Source organism: Canis aureus, chromosome X (genome assembly GCF_053574225.1).
Source record: "Canis aureus isolate CA01 chromosome X, VMU_Caureus_v.1.0, whole genome shotgun sequence".
Classification (NCBI taxonomy): Eukaryota; Metazoa; Chordata; class Mammalia; order Carnivora; family Canidae; genus Canis; species Canis aureus.
In genome coordinates this window covers 119,757,938-119,772,156 of record NC_135649.1, presented here as the reverse complement: position 1 = coordinate 119,772,156, position 14,219 = coordinate 119,757,938, and positions in this window count along the sequence as shown.

Below are 14,219 nucleotides of genomic sequence, written 5' to 3'. Positions count from 1 at the left end.
TCCACGAAGGCTGCTATGTTAGGAGCATGGTTTGTGAAGAAATTTCCCCAGGCCTCGGCCCTGCATTGAAGATGCATTGCAAAGCAGGAGGTGATAAAAAGCAAGGATTTGGGAGTTCAACGGCCAGGCCTGCTGCTGAATGTCCTTCTCAATCCTGGTTGGGCCAGGGGAGTGCCTCGGAATGGGTTTGCTGTGTTGTGAGGATACGCACCTTCCAGATCCTTGGTGATGCCAAATTAACACTGGCCGTCCCTCAGCGTTTTTCTCTTCCATCAGAAGATTTGGGAGGTTTAATTCCCCTCTACCCTTGAGGCTGTGCTCCTCATTGGTATTATAAGGATAGTTGTACGTCGCAGGGTTGCTGTTGACAGATGGAATGAAAACAACGTATAGCTGCCACCACTTTGCAGGATGTGTGACTTACAGCTGCCGTTCAGTACCGTTGGGACACTTTGCAGTTGTTTGGCACATTGCACACCCCTTTGAAAACCACTTACTTCAATCCATTGAGATTCTCTTATTTACAAATGAAAACGTCAATTTGGGTCCATACCAAAGTCTCTTTCTTATTATTCATTATTTGTCTAGATTAATAATGCCATTTAATGGCTGTCCTTTGAAATGGAAGATAAATGGTCTGAATTTATATGAGTACATTTCACTATCTTAGGATATTAAGTCCTATTAAATTTGTCTGGTAATAAATGTTTCTTTATAACAAAAGAAGTACGTTAATAAGACACATTACAATGAACTATTCCATACATATGATTTCATACTATGAATCTGTCAAACTGTAATTTATTTATGTGCGTTCTTCTTTGAATGGTCGTTCTTTTGGTGCTGAGGATTGAATAGATGTGTGCACCTCCCCCAAAGTTCATATGCTACAGTGTGAATCTCCAATGCGATGGCATTTCGGAATGGGCACTTGGGGATGTTTCAGGGTTTCACTACCCACCCGTACTGGGGTTGACCTATGGGGTTGGATATAAGCACTTCTAAAAAGAGGAAGATAGAGGGGGTCTCTGGTCTCTTGGTCTCTTCTCCATCATGTGCAGATACAGCACGAAGGTGGTCACCCACCAGCCAGGAAGATGTCCCTCACCAGAACCCGCTCTTGCTACTCCCTTGATGCTCAACTTACAGCCTCCAGAATTATGAGAAATAAATACTTGTTTTTGAAGCCACTCGGCCTGTGGTATTTGGTCTAACAACCCCAGCCGACTAAGACAGGTTGCTTTCAGCTTTTCTCTATTTTCTTTATGTTGTGCTGTTAGGAATAGCATTGCACCCTGCCTTGGCTACTTTAGATTTGAGCTGATTATCTGCTAGCACATACTCACCCTTATCTGGGATGATTTTGGTGATTCTCGGCCCTTTTTACATTTTCAGATACATTTTAAAAGATTTCAGCAAGTTCTATAACATCCTCCTTTTGTTCTTGCTCTTCAGCCTTTCTGTACTTTAGATCCTCCTTCTGGGAGCATTTTCCCTCTTCCCTAAACTTCCTTTAGAGATTCTATAGTAGGCCTCTCTTTATGGTGAATCGTCAGTTTTTGTGATCTAAAATCTATCCCTACCTTGTCCTTGAGAAGATTATTCTGTTGGGAGTGCAATTATGGGTTATAGTTATTTTCTGGGCAACATGAAGAATGGTTTTCTGTCTCCTCTGACTGCCTTTGATCCTGTTTAGAAGTTGACTGTGTGCAGGAAATGGTTGGGTGGTGTGTGTGTGTGTGTGTGTGTGCACGCGCGCGCACGTGTGCATTAGAGAGCCTTTTTTTTTTCATCTCCTCTTTCACATTCATGTTTGTGGGGGCCCCCATTTTCATTACCGTCTCTCAAGTGTGGATTCCTTGTCTTTTCACTCTGTGTGAGTTTCGTGGTTGTCACTGAATCTGATATGCTTTGCATTTCACCATCTGTGGGAAGTGCTTGCCCTCACCCTGTTGTTCCTGCTTTCTGTGCCCTCCTCCCCCCCAGAACTCTTCGTTGTGTAGTAGACCTTCCCTTGCAGTCTTAACACTTGTGTCACATTCATTTCATTGTTTGCATTCCTTTCCATGCTCTCACATCTCTATTCCAGTTTGATAGTTTAATTATTACTTCAGTGTCCTTTGCTCCGTGGATGCAGCCACCCACAGATCGTATTTTGCATTGGTCGGGAGGTCAAGACGTCAACTTATGATGCAGACAGCTGGGTTTCATATCTTAGTTCTGATACGTATTAGCTGTGTGACTTTAGGGTAATTACTGTCTACTCCATAGGGATGTTATAAGGATCACATGAGTTAATGTGTTAAAATCCTTATATCTGTGTCTTGCATTTTGTTTTTTTTTTTTAATTTTTATTTATTTATTTATTTATTTATTTATTTATTTATTTATTTATTTATGATAGTCACACAGAGAGAGAGAGAGAGAGAGGGGCAGAGACACAGGCAGAGGGAGAAGCAGGCTCCATGCACCGGGAGCCTGACGTGGGATTCGATCCCGGGTCTCCAGGATCACGCCCTAGGCCAAAGGCAGGCGCTAAACCGCTGAGCCACCCAGGGATCCCTGTGTCTTGCATTTTGTAAACAATACTGTATTTTGGCTACTGCTTCAGTTTCAAATATATGTATTTGTATAATTTCAATCTTTCAACTTCTTTAGGCTTTTTTTTTCTATTTTAATACTACTTCTCCTTACTCTTGAGTATGAACATTTCTTTTTCTTTAATGATATGTTTATTATATATTGCTTTGTATTGGGTCGTTCCAGTATCTAAAGTATCTGTTTCTGCCATTTGTTCGTTTTCCTGACTCTTGCTCATTCTCTGGGTTCCTGCTTCTATTCTGTGGTTTCTGATTATGAGCTATGTTTGCTGGAACTTTATGTAGGAGAAGTCTTTGTGGACTGTGATTTTACTCAGCTCCTTTATGGAAGATTTGTGTGTATACTTGTAGGGTTTCTGGAGGTATTAACAACCTAAACCCACATCAGATATTTCTAAGCTTGAAGTTTTTTTTACTATACAGTTGCTGTGAATTCAGGCCAGAAACCTACAGTGATTGGACTGCTGAGATTCTGGGATTCTGGGATTTCTTACAACCACAGTCCAACCCATGGTGAGTCACACACCCAAAACTACTAAATCTGGAGCTTCACTTGGAAGGTTTGGAGATCTTAACCAGATTGGCCAACTGAGCTCAATCTGTCTTTTTTGGTGCAGAGGTTGTGGCCTTATTGGATTTCTATGGAGATTAGTATATTTGCACAGGTGTGTTGTTACAAGATAGATATATAACACGATAAAAAATACAGTAATTATTTTTAAATTGCTGTTGTGTAAATGGTCAGAATTTAATACATTAGTGATGAAGGCAGAATTTTATAGGACATGAGTGAACAAACCACAACCTATCAGGTAAAATCTGCACGTCTCCGTGTTTATGTACAAAAACGTTAATGAAATATAGACTCTCCCATTTATTGGCAAGTCGTGTATGGTTATTTCGTCATGATATTATTAGAGGTCAGTGGTTGGATCAGAGGCCCTATTGCCCACTAAGCCAAAAATATTTATTTTCTGCCCTTTTACAGAGAAATCTTTGGTGACTCCTATTCTAGACCTATGGCTAATGTGGGATGGCAAAGGGCTTATGTGTGGTTTTCTTGTCAAATGGACATGTGAACTCTTTTAGGTTGGAGGAAGGTGGAACGTGTGATATTTGTCAAAGAGAAAGAGATACAGGACCATAAGGCCAGGACATTAGAGTTTTAACAACACCAGGTCGCCTCTTATGTTATATTTGGTGTGATATTTTATTTATGTAAAATGAGATCTATGCACGGGGTCCTCTGATATGTGAAATACTATGTGTGGGTTTTAATATAGGTGGAACAAAAATCCTTCCTGAGTTAGATGTTCCTTCCAGAAGAAGCAAAAATTCAAGAAATTCAGCCATCCTTTTACCTCTCGATGGCAGATTTCTTTATTATAGTTATTTTGATAGCCAGCATTCTATTGTTTTCCTACTCTAAAAGATTGGGGCTCTTTAAAAGAGCCACTAGCAGGCTGTAACAGTAAGAAGAGCAGCAAAGATTTCTTGAAAGAGCTGTAACAAAAATATGGCACAATTTTAGCATTGTGAAAGCAAAGAGCAATAATTGAAAACTACAAAAATTAATGGCAGGGGACATGCCTTTGGGCATCTCTCTCACACAAGCGGCTGGACTTCCTGCTGAATCAGCAGAGTCCTTCCTGTTCTCACAGCTTCTGGCCAAAGAAATAATGATATGTGATGCCAAATCTAATGGAGGATAAAATACAGATGCAAGGAGAGAATGGCAGAAGGGGCTAAGGTCCTCCCAGCTTTGTAGATTCGATTTGTGTCCACAACACTGAGAATCTTGGCAATTAGCCAATTGGTGTGAACAATGGCAGCCAATTTAGGGAGATAGGATTTTCTTTCCTTTCCTTCCTCGTTTTTCTTCTTTATGGTCTTTTTTTTTTTTTTTCTTTTTTGAATGTGTGTGTGTTTGGAGAATTGCACATCCCAGAGTGTATGCAGTTCTTTTTGGGCTATGAATGTAAATGAATTCCCATCCGTTATGAAGGAATGAGCAAGGGTAGAGGTTAGACCAGAGTTTTGCTCTCCTAAGACACCAAATCCTGCTTAGATTAAAGGATGAGATTGGATTGGCATTCACCCGAGCAGCAGTATGGACATATGAGAGATATTATTATGCTCTTGCTATAGAGATTCCCCGGAGCTGCCCTATGCTTTTTTCATTTTGGGCCTTGAATTTTTGGTTATTCCTTGAATTTCATGGACCATGCCCAATTCTTTGCAATCATTTTTCTTTTGCTCTCATGTTAGTTATGAGTAGTTTTATTGTTTACAACCAATGATCCCTATCTGACACACATAGGTATCACAATTTTTTTATTTTATTTTTTTTTAAATTTATGATAGTCACACACACACAGAGAGAGAGAGAGAGGCAGAGACACAGGCAGAGGGAGAAGCAGGCTCCATGCACCGGGAGCCCGATGTGGGATTCGATCCTGGGTCTCCAGGATCGTGCCCTGGGCCAAAGGCAGACGCCAAACCACTGCGCCACCCAGGGATCCCGGTATCACAATTTTTGCTTGTATTCTTGTTTCTTAAATTCCATGGTCTCCAGGGCCAAAGTTTACATAGACACAGCCACTACTATAGGCTGAATTGTATTTCCCCCAAATTCAGATAGCAATGACACAACACTCTGAATCTGAGTCTATGACTGTATTTGGAGACAGGATCTTTAGGAGTTTGCTAGGGTAAGGCTCTAATCCTAATAGGAATGGTGCATTTATAAGATGAGATTACAACTCAGAAATGCAGAGGGAAGATGATATGAAGTCCCAGGGAAAGGACAGCATCTATAAGCCAATGATAAAGGCCTCATGAATAAACAACCCTATGAACATGTTCATTTCAGAATTTTAGTCTCCTCATCCATGAGAACATAGATTTCTGTAGTGTAAACCATTTCATCAGTGATATTTTGTTATGACAGCCCTAAGATGGTCTTTATGTAGTATGCAAGTACTTTTATTAATGGTACAGGAATTGAATTAGAAGTGTTTTGAAGGATTGTACTACTGTCATACTTAATGGTCCTACCCCTACTATTGTCTGATCCTGTGTAGTTCTGGCTTACATTGGAAATGAGTGTCTCCATGGATATAGTGCAGTGCACTAAGGCTCACAGCTATTAGGAATTCTGTGCTGAAATCAACATAATTCTGAATGTGACGTCTCCGTGAACTCCTTATTCCTTTCCCTTAATTTTAAAAATGCAAATTCTCTGTAAAATGCTGTGATTTATCCTGGTTTCACTGGAAAACAGAGCCAGAAGAAAGGATTGTGTTTCCTTGTTTTATTTTGAAGGTGTATCCCAGAGCAGGGAAGATGAGGGAAATGAGGATGAAGACATTGCAGGGTGATGTGTCATTGCACTGACTTCTCCCAATAAATCATGATGACATGTAGATAACATCTTGCATCTTGATAGAGATAATAAGAAAACTTTAAACAGGTGTCCTTGCTCAGCCTGGTGAATAGTCCACAGCCGGGCAGAACAGAGTAGTCAAGGAAAGATTGCATTGTAGGGAGAAAATTGTGAGGAATCAATCTTTTGAGTGTCCATCTGTCTTTGGTCTTCCATTGATGAATTTGTACCCCGTGGTATAGTATTTACTTTATCATCTAGCCACAAAGAGGCTAACTCCAGGAGATATCTACTTGGTTCCATTCTGATGTAGAATTCTTCAAATGTTGTTATGACTGAAGTAGAACATGAAGTTAATAAACCAAGAGACCACTGAAGTCACAAGAACCTGGAGAGACACACAAGATCTGTGGGGTAAATAGCAGAATTCAAAGTTTTGAACATCACTTATATTTTAGTATTGATTAATTAACATAGTCAGCAGTATAGTTTCTACAAAATATTTTTAAACCAAAAACTTAGAAACCAAATTCTTTTTTGTAAATAGATTTTGTTCATTTATTCATGAGAGAGAGAGAGAGGCAGAGACACAGGCAGAGGGAGAAGCAGGCTTCATGCAGGGAGCCTGACATGGACTCTATCCCAGGACCCCAGGACTTGAGCCAAAGGCAGATGCTCAACCACTGAGCCACCCAGGTGCCCCATTTTTTTTTTTAAATATAGAAACCAAGTTCTAAGCCTGGCTCAGAAATGCTGCTCATCCTTTCTGACCACGTTCTGTTGTTCAGAACCCCACCGTGTTACCTGGTTCCACCTAGCAGGAGTTGTGTTGTGGTTTTAGGCCTGGATAGAAAAGCCAAGAGAGTTTTGGGACACATCACTATTCTTCTGCAATACCAGCGTCACTCTGATATTTTCCGTGCTGGACATAATACAAGTTGTAGAACAAAGATATTCTGAGTGGAAGTACAGGGCATCCCTGGGTAATAATATTCTTTAAATTTATAGAACTCTGTCCAGTTTATGCTACTCTCTATAGAAGAACATTAATGCCATTTGTGAGGTGTTAGGGAAGATTGCTAAAAAAGATTAAAGGGATAAATTACATGCAGATAATCAAAGGGACTGGACTTGATTAGCCCAAGACTTAAAAATGACAGAAAGATTCTCAGCCCATGATAACTTGAGCATCAACATTTAACTTTTTCTTTTCCTTTTTTTTTTTAAAGATCTTATTTATTTATTCATGAGAGACACACATGCAGAGAGAGAGAGAGAGAGAGAGAGACAGGCAGAGGGAGAAACAAGCTCCATGCAGGGAGCCCAACATGGGACTTGATCCGGGGTCTCCAGGATCACGCCCTGGACTGAAGGCGGTGCTTAACCGCTGAGCCACCCGGGTTGCCCAACTTTTTCTATTCCAAATCCAATGAAAATGGTCTAAGCATGTACAACGTAATAGTATCTATTTCTGGAAAGTGCCAATGGCTCCTTCTCACATAGAAGAAAACAGGATAAGGAAGAATGAAATTTCCATCAAACTGCAGTTCCCTTGGGAGGGGAGGCTTCGCCCTACACACACTCTTATACTGTCTTGTACAAAAGATATTGGTTGGCATCCGGTTGAGTCTGAGATAACCCAGGTGGGGAAAAATCTCCATCTGATGGAGATGGCGCAAAGGAAAAGACTCTGTAGAACATAAGTTTTGCTCTATGGTCCATGTCTAGTACCATATATTAAAAGAGACTGCTCCCCATTCCCCCCAACTACCAACAGACACACCAAAGAAATAAACCTTCTTCATCAGAGAGGCTTCCTCAGTCTATAGCAATATCTCTTGGCTCTCCAAGGGTCACACCTTTGGCCACAGAGAAATGTAAAGTTGTAGGAACCCTGATTTCTCTTTTTTACCCCTTTTATATGAACACTGAATACTTAACCTGGCTGGCAAATAATGTGTACAATTCCCTGTCAACACTCCAAATAGAAATAAAGATATAACACAAACATAACAGAAATAAAGATATAACAGAAACATAACAGTGACTGCAGACATATGCAGTCACTGTCACTGTCACAGTCACTGTCACCCCAAGAAATATTCTCAAGGACATTGTCATTAGGATTTGAGAGATTATGAAATAAACAATCTTTGGAAGACTGCAACCATAGATCACGAATATGAGAGATTAAATGGCAATGGTGTCTGAATATCTAAAATTACAATTAGAGTAGGGAAGTGTATGTTGAATGTTCAGAAAGGTGAATTGGAAGGTGAAATATAGAAATAACCCTATAACTCAGATTTTCAAAAAATAAAGAGGTGTAGTTGGTGAGAGGAAGATGTGTTATACAGAGCCTCCAGACACTCAGCACAATAGGAAAAAAATAGAGATATCATAAGGAATAACAGAACCACAGGTGACTGAATAAGAGATCTTGAGTCTTTATAGGTAGGTGGAAAAATGAAAGATATCAATATATCACATTGATTTGCTTTTTTGCTTTTTTATAGATTTTATTCATTCATGCGAAACACAGAGAGGGAGAAGCAGGCTCCCTACAGGGAGCCTGATGCAGGACTCAGTCTTAGGACCTTGGGATCACGACCTGAGCTGAAGGCAGATGCTCAACCTCTGAGCCACCCAGGTGTCCCAGTGATTTTCATTTTTAATATGTACATTAAAAAAAGAATCCTATAATATAAGCTTCTTAGCAGGATAAAAATATCAGAAGAAGATGGTACAGAGTAAGAAACTAATCAGACTTCTTTTGACCATAAATTCCCAAACACAATATAACAAAAGATAGGATTTTGAGAATAAATGGTTATGACATGAGATTTCAATACTCATTTTAAGACACTCATTTATAAGGGCAATAAAACATGTTCCTAAAGTTTAACAGTCGTATTTTTTGTTGTGAAAGCTACTTGAGGAATTTCTGTAACTGCTATATATTCATGATAGATCAAACCAATCACTTATTAAAAGGCACTTTCTTGACTCCAGTAATAAGAGTATGGAGATAAATTACATATAGATCCTTAGGAATCAAAACACAGAAAAATAATGAGAAGCCAATGAAAGCTTAATATTTGGAAGATAAAATGTATGCATAAATCATAATTTACTAAATACAGATCTTCCTTGAGGTGTCTGGTTGGCTTGGTTGGTTGAACAACAAACTCTTATTTCCCATGGGATCAGGATCTCAGGGTTATGGGATCAAGATGTAGTGGCTTCCCCACTCAGCAGGGATTTTGCTGAAGATTATCTTTCTCCCTCTGCTCCTCCCCCAATTCATGCACCCTGCTTTCTAAAATAAATGGAGCCTTTAAAAAATACATATCTTCCTTGACTTATGATGGAGCTATGTCCTGATAAAACTCATCGTAAACTGAAAATACTGTAAATCTAAAATGCATTTAATACACCAAACCTCCTGAGCACCATAGCTTAGCCCAGCCTACCTTAAATGTGTCCTGAACGCTGAAATTAGCCTACAGTTTGGCAAAATCTTCTAATACAAAGCCTATTTTATAATAAAATGTTGTTTCATTTATTGAATACCATACTGATTGTGACAAACAGAATCACCGTATGGGGACAGAATGCTTGTCAGTGTATCACTAGTTGACCTTTGTGATCGATCACGGGTTTACTGTTAGCTGCAGCCTCTGCCCAGTATCATGAGAAGATTGCACCACATGTCATTGCTTGCAGAAAGATCCATATTCCAATAATTTCTACTAAATTTCATCCTAATTTTAAAAAAATTCCTCTTTTCTCCTTGTGTTTCTGTCTGTATAGTTTCTATTGATATACATCAACTCCACTAATCTTTTCTTCTACAGTGTCTAATCTGCTGACCACGTGCACTGGTGTATTATCTCAGATTCTATAGTTTTCATCTCTTTGAATTCAATTTTTTATCTGATATGGATCATTTTTAATTGTCAGTGTAACCACCTTACCTTTTTACCATATGGAATACAATTATAATCACTGTTTTGATGTCTTTTTCTCTTTTCTGTTGTGGGTGCTTGTCTATTGATTGATTTTTCGATCATTTTTTCCTCTTTTCTTTCTGGCAATATGAACAAGACATAAAACTGTTATTTGAAAGCCATCCTCTTCATTATCTGTGAAATTTTGTCTTTATATCAATATTGAAATAATTATCCTCATGATATATATAACTGCTAGAAAATATGTACTGCTGAAACATACATTTGACCTTTCAGGAAATACCTATCCTTGTCCTCACTACTTATGGCTGTCCCTATACCTATAGAGTTTAATTCTCTGCATAATTATTTCTTTGAGAAGGAACTATTTACTTTGTATGAAATACTGGCCCCTTCCATTAGTTCATAACTCCTCCTTGGATATAAGTCAATATCTTTTTCATTTGACATCTCAGAGTTTTATTTTATTCACAGAACATCACTAAGATTAAGAGACATACATGAAACTGATATAATTTCAATTCAGTATAATGAGCTCTAAAAGCAAATTTATTTTATCATACAGAACATGTGTACATTGTTATCATGGGTTATTAGAATTTATAAGACTGGATGGTGTATTTTTAAATTATGAAATGAAGTTTAACCAATGCCATTTATATTACTTTGTATTCTATAATGGGAAAAGTGCATTCAGGAACTTTCTTCTCAGTTTGGCAATCGTCAGTTCACTTTATTTTGATAAACTCCATGAAAATACTTTTTTTCCATGAAAATATTATACTTTAAGTCAACGTTTGTACTTGTGGAAAGACGTTCTACTGGGGATTTATTCATTCTCTTCTCTCATCTGGCATTCTACAATGTTGTCTTCCTTTAGGTTCCTTCAGAAATTGTGAGGGGTGTTTTATGGGAGAGAGTACGAGGCCTTGGCTTTTTATGTCCCAGAAAGAACTACCCGTTCTTTTCTTCATAGCCCTGGGAGTGTCTCCCTGTTCTGCCGACCTCTTGTGGCTTCAAGTCGCTCATTATGGCTTAGGATCATCAGCAGTCTTTCCTGGTCAATGTCTAATTCTGTGATCATTTTCTCCAACCCCATACTCTCTTCTTCTACCCCTCCTCTTGTGGATTGACAACTTGGATTTAGAAAGTATCCCACATGCATTTCACCTTGCTTTGAACTTGCAAGGTATTTTCATTTTTACCCAAACTTCTCACTGGGGAACTCAGCCATCAAATCCTCTGGTATTTGGGCTTAGATACTGTAACTTCCAATCTTTATCATGGCTTATTTTTTATGTTTTATTATTTTGTTCTTAAAACAATTGGGATGCTTGGCTGGCTCAGCAGTTGAGTGTCTGCCTTTGGCTCAGGTCATCACCCGGGCATCCTGGGATCGAGTCCCACATTGGGATCCCTGCAGGGAGCCTGCTCCTTCCTCTGCCTATGTTTCTGCCTCTCTCTCTCTCTCCCTGTCTCTTTCTCTCTGTGTCTCTCATGAATAAATAAATAAAATCTTAAAAACAAAACAAAGACTGAAACAATGCCCCCAGCCCTCCTGATCACCACCTCCACACCCTCCCTACCTATATCTTCACTTCAATCTGCCTGTGTAGCATTACGTGAACTATGCATTCACTTGGAGGATTTTTCTACTGTCCTGTTTTCAACCCTGCTTAAAAATGAGTTACTGTTTTCTCCTGTTAAGTCTCATCTCCATAGACCAATTTTGAGTTCCAAGTGCTCCATATGGAGATACATAGCTGTATGTCGTTGGTGGAAATGTAAAATGTAATGTATATAGCCCTTAGAATCTGGATGTCAAAATTCAAGACAGGTTCCTGTGTAAAGCCAAACAGACTTCTGCCCCAACACTTTCTTTGCTTATAAATTCCCCAAAAATGTGGAATAGAGATTCCATTATCTATCCCTTACTATTTGTCTGAAATGATGATAAAAATAGGTCTCATTACATGCAGGAAAGTAAGCTGTTATTACTACCAGATGGCTCCCCATGATTTGCTCTCAATTCACACCAATTTTCTTCCAATCTATGCCCAGCCCTCAACCCCCACCCTGTCCTCATGTCTTTATACATCATTACTGTTGTCTGTAGATCAGCTCCTTACAAATTCCACTGTTAATTCTGAATGGTACACTGAACATAAACACGCTTTTTAAAAACTTTTCATCCAATTTCTTTTTTGTAAAAAAGATTGTATTTATTCATAAGACAGAGACAGAGAAAGAGAAAGAGAGAGGCAGAGACACAGGCAGAGGGAGAAGCAGGCTCCATGCAGGGAGCCCAATGTGGGACTTGATCCTGGGACCCCGGGGTCACGCCCTGGGCTGAAGGCAGGCACTAAACCTCTGAGCTGCCCAGGGATCCCTTTGTCCAGTTTCATTTTGGAAGAATAATTTTGAAACAGTATTATATATTTTCCTACCTATTTTAATGTTGGCCTCTAAGAATTGTTATGTGGTGAATGCTGAAGAAGGATTTAATTATCACCTATATTTACAGATCGCCATTATGTATCTATAATCTAAAACCTATTTCTATAGAAATGTTGGACAGCAGATTCAGTTTTTGTTGATGAAAAAAATCTACATTATATAGTGAAACTTGTAAAACGAATCCTCCTGATCTGATCAAAAAGCCTAATTTGATTTTCCATCAAAAATTGTGATTCCATTTTTCAGTTCGAATAAATGTGTTGATGTTGTGAGGGAACACTCTCAGTCTTGAGTGCTGTTCAAGTGATGAGCCACTTTGTCCTCAGGGTGAAGGAAAACAGTGCCAGGAGAACCGTGGAGTGAAAGGGACATGATGAGGTGTGTCCAGGGCATCAGGTGACTGATGCTGTTTTTCTATTCTATGTGTGGAGCTCGGCGAGGTGCATGGGAGGGGCTGTCCATCCCAGATCTTTCCTCTGAAAGAACCAAATTTCCAACTGATTCTATGTGGATGTCCCGTTGACAATTCAAGCCTACTCTTCCCTTCAGTAATTGTTCCTAGCCTCCCTCTTGACACCTTGACATCAAAAGGGAGAGCTCAAACATTACTTTGCCTAGGTGACCAAGTCATGTTCATAGTGAAGATTAAGGTCATTCCTAGTGAGAAGTTAGGGTGCTGGCTTGTACTCAATGATAAGATGTGAGCAGAAAGGTCCTTCACCTCTGTGATCTTTAACCCCTGTCTAGTCATGAGAGAACAAAAATCAAGGATATAAGCCTATAATAAGAAGCATACTATAAAATACCCGCACCGTACTTCTCAAAACTGTCGAGGTGATGACAAACTGTAAGAGGCCACAGGAAACTAAGGAGACATGCAAACCTAATGCAGTGCAGGGCTCTGCAACAGAAAAGTCCCATGACTGAAATCCAACCTATGTGTACCACGTAGTTAGCGCTAATGTGCAGTGTTTTTCGTTGTGATTCGTGGATCATAGTTATATAAGATGCTAACATTAGCAGAAATGGGTGAGAGGCATGTGCTGGAATTTCCTGTAGTATTTTTCCAACATTCCTGTAAATCTAAGTCTGTCTTAAAATAAAAAGATCATTATAAATGATGTAAACCTTGATTCTTATCTTAGCATTTCCCTAATTTTTGCAGGTATTAGTATCGCTTCCTTCTAGGAGATGTTGCTCTTGCTCTATCATCAAATCATGACCAATTGAGTTTCTAAGCATCCCTTGGGATATTTGTTCTCAAACTGCAGAGCCACTCAATCCTGCATGAGTCCATAGACAGTTGGCTTTTTGTTTTTTAATGTTGTGACTGCCTTAGAGGATGCAATCTCTCTTTCATTATCACCTGTTGTCCGTAGTCTCCCTTAGGGCTCACTTGTGACATTGTGTTTTCTTTGAATTTGGACAAATGTATAATGACGTGTATCCACCATTACAGTTTCATACGAAATAATTTCACTGCCCTAAGAATTCTCTGTGTCCCAAGTATTTATCCCTCTCTTGCCCCCAAACCTCCCGACTGCTGCTGATCTTTATAGAGTCTCCCTAGGTTTAGTTTTTCATGGTTGGATGGCTTGTTTCCTTTTAGTACTGGTATTATCCCCTTGTCTGGTTGTAGCACAGCTTAATTTAGCCATTCACCTACTGAAAGATATCTTGGTTTCTTCCAAATTCTGGCAATGATGAATAAAGCTGTTATAAACATCCATGTGCAGGTTTTTGTGTGGATTTAAGTTTTCATTTCCTTTGGGAAAATACCAAGAGTGTGACTGCTGGATCCTATGG